This window comes from Artibeus jamaicensis, unplaced genomic scaffold, assembly GCF_021234435.1.
Source record: "Artibeus jamaicensis isolate MK-2021 breed Jamaican fruit bat unplaced genomic scaffold, CSHL_Jam_final contig_384, whole genome shotgun sequence".
Classification (NCBI taxonomy): Eukaryota; Metazoa; Chordata; class Mammalia; order Chiroptera; family Phyllostomidae; genus Artibeus; species Artibeus jamaicensis.
In genome coordinates this window covers 7,563,252-7,574,892 of record NW_026521810.1, presented here as the reverse complement: position 1 = coordinate 7,574,892, position 11,641 = coordinate 7,563,252, and positions in this window count along the sequence as shown.

Here is an 11,641-nt window from a genome sequence, read left to right as displayed (position 1 = left end):
CCAGAGATGCCAGAAGGTCGGGCACCCCTAAAAGGCTTTTAGACATGACAAGGATATTATGTAATTTATATATATTTTTAAAGATTTTATTTATTTATCTTGAGAGAGAAAGGGAAGGAGCAAGGGAGAGAAACATCAATGTATGGTTGCCTTTCATGCGTCCCCTGCTGGGAACCAGCCTGCAACCCAGGCATGTGCCCTGACTGGGAATCGAACCGCGATTCGCGATTGGCTGGTTTGCAGGCCCACGCTCAATCCACTGAGCTACACCAGCCAGGGCTGATTTATATTTTTAAAGATCACTATGAGTTATATTTTTATTTATATGTATATATTATTTCATTTCATTTATTTTTATATTTTAATAATTTTTTTAACTTTTAAATTAGAGTTCATGGTCAATATTAGTTTCAAGTGTATAACCTAGTGATAAGACATTTATAAACTTACAAAGCTATCTTCCCAATAAGTCTAGTATGGGGTCTCTTTTAAAAGGGTATTAATCCCATCATGAGGTCTGCACCCTCATGATCTAATCATTCCCCAAACCACCACCCCCCCCTTGTACCTGGTTTAATTGAATGGCCTGGGTGACACTGTTGGATGAAACCACACAGGCATCGGTGCGCTGCCCTGCACTGCTCCACGCACAGCTGTCTCCACCCCAGGTCTCCTCCCATCTCCATCCGCTCACCCTGCGCCCTCTTCCGCCCCCACCCCATTGTCCACTAGAGGGCACTCTGTGATCTGACATTAGCAGTGATACTGGAGCCGTGTCTAAGAGCAGGCAGGCTTCAGACCAGCGATTTTCAGCCAGGTGTGCTGTGAGGATTCATGGGCTGCAATATCTGACTATTTAGTTGGAGGCACTGGTCTCTTTGCAATGCTTTTATCATGTTTTTTCCTCTTTTTCCCTCATGTCTCCTTTTTTCTTCTCTTTTCTCTCTTTCCTTAAATGTTTCTAATGAATTGACTATTACATTTCCTAAGTTCTGAAATGACCAACATTTCTTTAGGCTCCTGCTTAAAACTATGTTGTTATTTTTTTAATTTGACAATCTAAGGGAAAAGGGTTAGTGCCTCTGACTAAATAGTCAGGTATTGCATGTTTTAAAACTCGTGTGGCACAGTGGATGAAAAATCACTCACTTAAACGAAGAAGGTGAGGTGTGTTTCAGGTACAGAGGCGGGCACTCGGCCAGAAGACAGGAGGGATGGAAACAGCAGACCAGGACAGCTTCCTCTCGGAGCCCTGTGAGTGAGGGGACGGGGCAGGGGAACAGGACACCCTCTCTGAAGAAAGGAGGGCAGGGGGACGGGGACCCTGGAAGGGGCAGAGAAGGGGAAACATGGAAAGGGGAGCAGGGAACCCCCCATGGAGGGTGCAGTATCCTCTGCCCCACAGCCCCTGGCCTTCCCCCTCTTCCTCATCCACAACAGGTCCCTGTCCCCCTGCCCCCACTCCATGGAGGGTCCCCTGTCCCCCCTTGCCCTGATCCCCACTCCATGGAGGGGAGGTACCCTAGACACTTGCCCTGCCCTCTCTAAGGATGGTGCCCTCTGTCCCCTTCCTCTGTTCCCTTTATGGAAGGCCCCCTACCCCTTTAAACTGCCTCCTCCATTGAGGGTCCCCTACTCCCGCTGCCCTGTCCCCTCTGGAGGGTCTTCTGTTTCCCGCCCTGTTACTCACAGGTCTCTTCCTGGCCCACCACCAGTCTCTGCTCTTCATGTCTCCTGTCCCCAGGCCACAACCCCGGTCTCTGTACCTGAAGCACGTTTCCCACCCTCTTCATCTGTCTAAATCCTACATGCACCCTCAAGATGCATCTCAAATATTATTTCTAATGTCAAATCACAGTGTGATCTTTTAAAAATATAAATCAGATCATATCATTGTCGTGCCTAAAAGTCATAATGGTTGTGATAGCATTTTCAACCCGCCTGAGGGCCCTTCATCCGCAGATCTGCCCCGCCCTGCCCACCAGCCAGCCTGGCTGTCCCCTCTGGGGGCACTTGCTGCTGCTTTGGGAGTGGTTTCCCCAGTTCTCCATGTGTCCAGCTCTATCTCAACAGCCCAGTCTGAGTTTGAATGTGAAAAGATCTTGGGGAGCCCTTCCCTGACCCTGCTGGGGAGCCGCTGCAGAGGTCCCAGTCCACCCTTGTGCGGCATCACTTGGCAACAGGTCATAGAGCTAAGACAAGCCACCGTGGTAAGACAGGTCACAGAGTTATCCTGGCAACCATCCCAGGTCAGCCAGGTGGGCCGAGGTAAGCAGTTAAAGCTGGACAAAGGGACCATGGCATAAGGTTTTCAGGGGCCCCTGAAAACTGGGAGTGGCTTTGGAAGGGATATGTCCCACAACCAGCGGATTCTGCTAGCACCCCATGAGCAGGGACAGGGGCCTCCAGGCAGGACCGCAGCACAATGAACCCACCTCAAGTTTTAGACCCGTAGCAGCTGCCACCGCACACGCTGCGGTCTGGGCCATTCTGTCTGAGGTCATGTGTCAGAGCAGCAGCAGGAAACCAGTGTCGTCCCTGTCACTCCCCAGCCACATCCCCTAGGTCTGTTTTCTTCCTGGCTCTTAGGATCGTCCGAAATACAGCGAAATACAGCGCTGCTCTCCTTTCCCGTCTGTCTCCCAGCCCCTCTCAGCACCTGGACGGTGGCCGTGAAGGCCCCGCCCCCGAGGCCCAGGCCCAGGGAGGCCACAGCGGGGGCAGGGGGCGCACATGTAAAACTCATTCATTAACATACGATTTCCTAAACCCCGGGGCCGTGCAGGCTCAGCTCCATGGCTTGACAAGTAGGACATCTCAAATAAATAAATCCACAAATGAAAAAAAATCTTTTTCTTTTGAGGTGGGCACTGCGTCTCAGTTTTTGGTTCAGAAATGTAGTTGCCGCTCTGTGAGCTGCCTCAGAGGGAAAGGTCCTGCCTGTAGACCAGGTTCGCACCAGGAGTTGCCTCCTGTCCCCCATTCCCCACAGGCCAGCCCTTGGGCCTCTGGTGGCCTCTTGACCCTGGTATTGCTTGCGGCGGGGCTGAGGGACTCCCATCCCAGGGCTGTGATGGTCTTGGCTCCTCAAGTTTGAGTTTTTGCTCATTTCTTACTTGGGGACCAAGAATTGCAGCCGTTGGAAGTGCAGGCAGCTCAGATGCTGTGTACTCATGGCTGCAGGCCTGAGTGGGGGCAGATGCTGGGGGGGGCCCTCCCCTCGAAGCCTGGCCACCCCCTCAACAGCAGCTCTGCTCCGGTTCTGTTTGAGGTTCCCAGGGACAGAGTGACGTCAGGTCCTGATGGGACAGTCTGTGCTGCTGGCCACAGGGGTTGCTGAGGTGGAATCTGAGTTGAGATGACCTTCCTCAGGCTGTGGTCTCGGTGGTGAGGGCTGAACAGGGAGGTCTGAGGGCCTCTGAGCAGCTGAGTTGAGGGGCTGGAGCTGGACTGAGAGTCCAAGTCTTTGGGCAGGAGGGATGGCTCCACCAGGAGGGCCATGTGCCCTTGCCCTGGGGGTAGCCTGGGAGCTGGTCCCTCCAAATTCTGACCTGCCCTGGGGCTGTGCAGGCTCAGCTCCATGGCTTGACAAGTAGGACTGCCACATAAGGCAAATCAAACTTAAAATATTGCATGAGACACATGAATATTCAAAGATTATTTGATTTGTTGGAAATTCAAATTTAATTAGATACCCTATTGACAAGCCTTCTGAGCCCAGGGTACTAGGAAACCAGCATCAGATTCCGGAGGCTGGGTGGCTCTCAGAAAGTTAGATGCTCCTGCAGGCCTCTGTCTCCTCATCTGACAAGTGAGAAAGGACAGAAATCTCCTATATAATTCTGGCCCAAGCAGCTCGGAAACCAGGCGCTGGGAGGACTTAGAGATCCAGACATGCTAGCTCAGGAGGACCCTCCCAGTTACAGCCACCAGGGGGCAGCAGCACCTAGTGCTTGAGGCTCCTCTGTGGGTGGGGTGCCCTGACCAAGTTGTCAAGTCACCCAGCCACTCAGCAAACGTTGACAGAGCCAGCTGAAACAAGAAGAGGGCTGTGGGAACAGGAGTGTAGCCTGACTCAGGGAGATTCAGAGCCTGTCAGCTCCTTCAAATCATATCCAGGGCTTTAAGGAAGGGGCTCCAGGCAGCCTTGTCCCCAACCCAGGCTGCTCCCCCTGAAACTCCTCCTGAGCCCCCACAGGGGAAGCCCATCCCCCAGCCCAGCCCTGGCCCTCCTGCCTCGCGCCCAGTGAACAGCTGGTAGGTCCCTGCAGCCTGTCTGCTTGCTGCCCCCTGCCTGTTGGAAGTGACCAATGCCCACTGCCCCCCCATCCACCACCTCCTGAAGTGCCCATGGGACCCTTGAGCAGGGGTGCTGGGACCACACATTGATGTTTCTCTTCCTCTCCTTCTCCCTCCTTTCCCCTCTCTCTAAAAATAAATAAAATCTTTAAAAAAAAAGAATCGTACACCTGAAACCTATACAATTTTATTAACCAATGTCACCCCAATAAATTCAATCATAAAATAATAATTTTTTTAAAGGGAATGGCCTGGCATGTGGATGGGATGCAGTTCAAGGAGGTCACTGTCAGTCCGCCTCAGGGCCAGGGGCAGGGCAGGTGCCCTGCAGCAGGAGCAGACAGAGCCAGGCCAACTGCAGGCCAAGCCTCCATGGAGAGGGTTTGGGTGTCTCCACACCACCGGCCTGGAATGAGCTGCGAGTCCTGCTGCTCAACACAGCCTCACACACATTTCCAAGAGCCACCCACCTGCCAACACAGACCCAGGCCGGGTGCTCTGGACCATTGACGCTGAGTCTCTGCTCAGGATGTGCCTGGGTGTGTGTCTCTGACTGTCCCACAGGACAGGCACACTTCACACTGGACCCGCCCCACAGAGCCAAGTGCACTGCAGACTCCACAGCCTGTGCCTCCTCAAACACACGCCCCTGCCCGACCAGGCAAGTGCACAGTTCACCGCTTCCCCTCACCGGTTCCTTGCCGCCTGCAGCTGGAGCTCATGCACCGCCAAGGCCCTGTAAACTGCGCAGTGGTGTCAGCGGGACGGCAGTGCTGGGGAATGTGCGTGACCGGCAGCGAGGGCATGTGTGTGTGTATGAAGTATGTGCACACGCCGCAGGCACACTCAGCTCACAGACAGGAGACAGTGGTCCCCTCCTCTGGCCAAGGCCTGGATGGGCTCAGTGTGCCCTTTCAGGATGCAGGGAGCAGGGGCCTGCCAGGCCCTAGGAGATGGCTCCACTCAGGCCTGGGCCCCAGGGAGGCCCACCCCCAGCGCAGTCCTGGAAACTGCCGGAAGGAGCTCACAGAGGATGGAGGGGAGAGCCCCACCCCTTGCCCTCCCTTCCCCAGTCACACTTTGTCCCCCAAGAACTGCACACTCACCACATGGCTCCTCCAGCCCCTGGCTGTGCCCTGCTCTGTGCACCCCAGGCTCCCTCTGGAATGTTCTCTCCATAAACACACCTGCGTCCAGGCCCGGGCTCACATCACCCCTTCACCACGGTGTCCCCACTGGCCTGCACCTCACAGAAAGCTGTCCTGTTGGCCATCCCCCTGGAGAACCCCACACGGGGCCACTCACGCCTGTGTCCGCTGCACACCCGCGGCCCCCGCAGCAGCACAGCAGGCCCCAGCAAGCGCTGCCCTTCAGCCTTTGCTGGTTCTGTCCTGTAAACCCCAAGCCCCGCCGTGGGGCCCAAAAGCACCATCTTAGTAGCAAACTGGATCCACCCCGGGCCACCTCCTGGGTAAACCTCTTCTGCAGCTGAGGCTCAGAGACTGCCTGCGGCCTCTGGGCTGGTCTGACAGACACTGTGGGTGCCCGTCCTGGAGACAGACCCCCTACCCTGTTCACCTTTCCCTGTGCTGTGCCCTGCGGGGGCGGTGGGCCATCCTCAGCCACGGGTGCATCTTGACTGGCCAGTCCCAGTCACCTCACACTCCTGGAAAATGCCCGGCCTGGGTTTTGGCCAATGAGCAGTGAGACTGGTGGGGAGGGAAAATTCTAGAAAGTTCACCTTCTCAAGGAAAAACAGAAGGCGGGGCTGCTTCTCTTCCTGCCTGAGGCATGCTCCTGTGTCAGCCGGACCTCCCAGAACAGTGACAGTCCTATGGGGACAGTGAGGAGACAACTGTGAGGACATGACTTCGAGGCTGAAGGGTGGGGCGGGGTGGTGGGGAGGTGGACGGAACCAGGGAGTCCTGGAGCTGCTGAATCAGCCAAGCCCACCACGGGCTGCTTTGGACAAATAGTCCCTACAGGTGAAGCACCTTCTGTTGGGTTTGCTGCCCCTGGGACCAGAAGAACGCTGATAGTCACAGGAGGAGAAATGAGGTTGGCCCCCAGGGTCGGAGCTGATGCCCTTGGTGCCCCTCTGTCCTCACTGGTGTGTGCCGTCCTGCGACCTTGCTGATTAAAGCACAGGGTGGGGGAGGCGGACCTGTCTCAGTCACACCTGCCAAGAGCAGTCATTTCTATTCCTACCAATGTTCCTTGGCATTAGGCAGATATCACGCTGCACAAAATTTACAGACACAGAGGCCATCACAGGGACACAGGAGGGGCCGAGTTTACGAGCAGCAGCCGGGCCCCTGGACCCCTTGAGAGCAGCAAGGGCGGCGGCAGCAGGCGAGGGCTCCCACCAGCCAACACCAGACTCGGAGACTCCCGCGCATTCATCATTTTAGCGCAGGAAATGCCAGGGCGGTCACGGGACAAACCTTCCGCGGATGCCTGCATTCACTGCGTGGGCGGGAGTGTCTCCGCGGCAACACCACGCATGCCTGGAGCGGGCAGACTGAGGGCACAAACACCACAACAGGACTGGGCTCGGAGGGATCGGGGGCCGTGAGGGAGCCACACTTCAGGGGCCATCGAGGCCTTAAATAGGGGACCTACACATGACACCTCACATCACCACCTGTTTAACTTCTATATTAAATAAAGGGGACACAGTACACGCAAGTGCGAGTGGCTTCGGTCAGAGGAAGCGAACGAGCAAGGCGGTGCCACACACAGGGGGGGCTTGCCGTCTCCTGTGCCTCTGCTCTTGTCCTCACGGTACCCACGCAGGCACCTGCAGTCACGAAATAAATCAGCCGCCCTCGGCGCCATCTCAGAGTCCCACCAGTGTTCTCGGTGACGTCCTCTGGGATTCCTGCAGGCGGGATGACCTGGAAGCGAGAGCACTGAGCCCTGCGTGCGAACATCCCTGGAAGTCTCCCAGGACCAGGCGGGGAGGGTCTGGGAGGGGGCCCGGCCAGGAAGGGGGCCCGGCCACTGAGCCGCCAGGCAGGTGCCTGTCACCTGGCCTGGCCCCGGGAGAGCGGGGGTGATTGAGGAGGCATCCACTTTCTAGAGGAACGCTTAAATGGCGAGACAAGCCTGTGTTTCTCTGTAACTGCCCAGGAGTTGGGCCCTTAGAGCTGACGTGCATGGCTGGGGTCCCACTGTAACAACTGGACAATGGAGAGTTTGCTCCTGGCACCTTTAATGGCCCCTTCCAGCAGCAGTTTGCCTGTGGGAGGGAGGATGAAAGTGGGAGTAGCTGGTGCTCGCTGCCCTTCACCTTCTGCAGCATGGGGACAGCCCCCCTGTCAGGACCACCCCCTCTGGTTCCGGTCGTGAGCCTCTGCCAGGCTGGACACTGTCCAGGCACCACTTTCTTCATGGACACCTCTGGAAGAACCCTTTTTGCTTTCACTGCTCACTGCAGAGCATCGGACAACTGAAGGACACTCCCTGTGTGGCAGGCGGGCAAGTTAAATCCTTTCAGAAATCACCTCGGTCCTAAGAAAGATGTGACTTCTCCAGAGAGAACACAGCCTTTGCCCCTGGCCCACGAGTCCAGGGCTGCTGGGGCTGAGGCAGCCCGAGCCTCCAGGACAGCTGCCCACTGGGAGTGGCGTGGGCAGCTGGGAGGGCCACTCTCAGCTGCTGCGCCATCTGCCCCTGAGGCCGGGGTGGGGAGCACTAGAGAGACTGGCCCCCCTGTGGGTCGGCGGTGCCTCCCACATCCTCAGCCCCTGGGTCCTGCCCCACAGACCCTGGGACCTCTGGGATCAGGAAATAGAACAGCTTTAAAACTAAGGTGCTGTGGGCCTGACCAGAGTGGCTCAGTCCGTTGGGCATCGCCCTGCAAAGTGAAAGATCACCAGTTCAATTCCCAGTCAGGGCACATGCCTGGGCTGTGGTTTGGTCTCTGGTGGGGCACCTATGACGCGCAACCGATCGATGTTTCTCTCTCATATCAATGTTTCTCACTCCTTTTCCCTCTCTCTAAAAATAAATAAATAAAATCTTACCCAAAAAGAAGAAGAAGAAGAAGAACGAAGGTGCTGCAGAAGTTAGAGTGCCGGAGGAAGCAGTGCTGGTGACATTCTCGTGCCCTCCCCAGAGGCCCCCGTCCCGGGGCGCAGGCGCCGCGCAGGACCTGGGTTTGCAGCAGACTCTGTTCTGTGGTCTGAGCCCCAGGAAGCTGCCTTCTCGCCTGCGCTGAGGCTCTGTAGCTGTGAGGGGACAGGAGGTGCTCGGGGCCATGGCCAGTGCATGGCAGAGCAGGGGCCAGCCTCCAACCTCCTCCCGCCTCAGGGACTCCACGCGCATAGTGAGACCACGGGAACGCGCTCTCAAAGGGCCGCTGGGGGGATCAACATGGAGGAAGTGTCTGAAGGGTTCAGCCCAGGCCTGGTCTCGGTGAGTTTCTGCCCGGAAGCCAGGGGCAGGCAGCAGATGACAGAGACAGCCTGCCCGCAGGGAACTCCCACCTGTGCACCAGAGAGGGACACCCCTTCTGGGGGCCCTGTGGGACACTGAACAACAGTGTCCAGGCTGAGGGGAGAAGGAAGGAAGGGCACAGCCACCCCTCCGCAGAAGAGAAGTTCCCCGGACCCTTCGCTTGGCCTTGTTTCTCTCCTTTAGCTGGTGGAACTTCTGGCCGCCACTCGCCAACCTCAGAGGGAGGAGCTTCTAGCACAGGAATGGAGAATGGGTCCAGTCTGGGCTCGACCAACGCTACTTCTGCCACGGCAGGAGGCTTCTCTCAGGGGCCACGTGTGCAACGTGCACTGCCATGTGCCCGGAGCCCTGCATGCGCCCACCCCAGGGGTTCCCACTTCACTCGGAGTAAAAGCCAAAACCTCCTGCACACTCTGCCCCCACTTCTCCCACTTGCCCCTCACTCACTCTGCACAGCCGCACTGGTCACCTCGCTGTGCCGCAACCCACTGGACACAGCCCCGCCTCAGGGCCTTTGAGCAGGCCATTCCCTCCGCCTGGAACACTCTCCCACACTCTTACCAGCGTGGGTGCTCCCTCTCCTGTCCAGGACCCTCTCTGTCCCCAGGGAAGAGTCCCACCCCCCAACCCAGGGTCTAGGGCTGAGGCCTCCTCAACCCCACATACCCAGGGCCCACCCAAGGCCCCCTCAGACTCGACCACAAAGTTTAAGGGGAGCAGCCTCATCACGGAGTCCCTGGGGCACAACATGGAGCCCCTGTGCCCCACCCATGATCACATTCCCAGGACCAGCCTTTGGGGACAGGTGGTCCCTCCTCCTTCCCCTGGCAGGGCCTGGGGTTCCCAGGCACCTGCTTCAGCCAAAGCACACATACAGCAAGTGCTCAATGCACGTCTGAGTGAAATCAGGACGTCTGGTGGGCCAGGGAAGGAGAGGTGTCGATGGTGATGAGGCAGGTTAACAGAAAGCTAGGAAAGTTCCGTGGCAAGTGGGATGGGGAAACTGAGGCAAACCGTGAAACAAACAGCTGAGCAATTAGCAGGCAGCCTATAAGTTGCAAGAGCTTCTCTTCTCTAACCAAAGGCACTCAGAGCGGAGGGTTTCCCTCTCCTCCCCAGCCAGAGAACAAGTAGCTTACATCACCCCAGTCAGGAAGACAAATAACAGGGACCCAATTGTTGCCAGCCATATTCAAGAAGAGATGAAATCAGGGAAATAAATAACTAACCAAATAAATAAACAAAAAAAAACAGCTAGAGCCAGACAAATCCAAGACAGAGGTAAAGCTGACCGGAGATTGACCCCTGATCCTTCTATGTGCTCATTTTGATGAATCAGCATAATGAGGAACACACTTGGAAAGCTGATGAATATTCTGTTGAGATCCTCCCCTGAGACCTCCCCTAAAATACCTGCCTTGAGAAAATATATGAAAACCTCAGGATGAGGTTGTAAAGCTGTATTTTCACCTCAGTTCACCAGCACCGCCCAGGCCACACCGAGCCCCCCACCCGGCTGGTGGTTGTGTAAGGACTGAAAACAACAGGGCCTTTTCAGAGAGGGCCGCGTGGCCCTGGGACTGTCATTCAGTCCTGTGAAGAAGACCCGGGGACGAGAGCAGATGCAGCTTGGGGGGCAGGTGGGAGATGAGTGGGGAACCCGAGAAGGGGTTCGAAGCCGCTGTTGGGGAAGATCCTGCAAGTGTTTCTGCGGTGAATGGATTGGGGTGAATGGGGACAGGGTAGGGGAGCCGGAGACCAGGGAGCCTCGCTGGAATCGTGCTCCAGGTGGGAGAGACACCCAGAAACACGGCGGGAGACGAGGGCCAAAGAGAGGGACTGAGTGACCTTGGTCTGAGGAACAGCGGCACCTGGTGGTAGCTACACCTGGTGGTCACCCTCTTTTGTTAGTTCAACATTTACTGTGCAACACTTAGTATTCCCAGTGTATTTGACACCCAGAGTGGATCACTTTTAAAACCTCCTTTCAATAAAATAACTTTCAGCAAGAACAATAAAATGAAATAATTAATGATAACTATAAAATAAATGCAGGGGTGAAAATTTACTTCTCTTATGATATAATTCTTTATGTATTGTAATAATGTGAATTGTCTCGTAACTAACAATGAATTTAATAAAACTGACCTATCTGCTAACAGAATTTGGGAAGCCACAAAACTTTATCATTGATGTAGTTTTTTTCTTGATTTGTTCATTAGTTTAAAAACACAATGTCAAAAACAGCGTTCGCATTTTAATGGTGTTATTTAAATTCAGTATTATGGTTCGCGTATGAACTAATGTGCATTTTCCAACTAAAGCTGTTATATCTCGTGTTTTGTGAGGCTTCATTGGTTTACATTTTAAACACAAAATCTCCAAATGGTCACAGCGTTATGCAAAGAGCCGAGATCCGAGAAGGCCTCAGCATATTACTTGTATTACGTGCTGATTCCAAAGAAATAAGCCTGAGGACTGGCTGCGAAAGACGTAAATTCACTAGGATTTAAGCGCTCACCGGGGTAGCCTGCAGGGGAGTGTCCGCAGCACCGGTCTTCCCAGCACAGGCTGCCCCACGCAGAGCACGGAGACGAAGCGGACAGGGTATGCGGAGTGGACATGCAAGCTGTGCGAGGTCAAAATGCCAGCTGTTTACAATCCGGGCTCACATCTGAGAGGTTTCTCTTTGGCCATTCCTTGACCGAGGAGCTGGCCAGGTCCCCAAAGTCCCACAGTCCACGTGCACAGAGAGCTTTCGTCACATTCCTACGGGGTGGGAGGGGGAGCTGGGGCTTGGGAAGGGGTCCAGGTGCTCACATTCCACACAACAGAGAATGACAAAAACGGGAGCGATTTGAATTCGTGTCTTTAGCTTTAG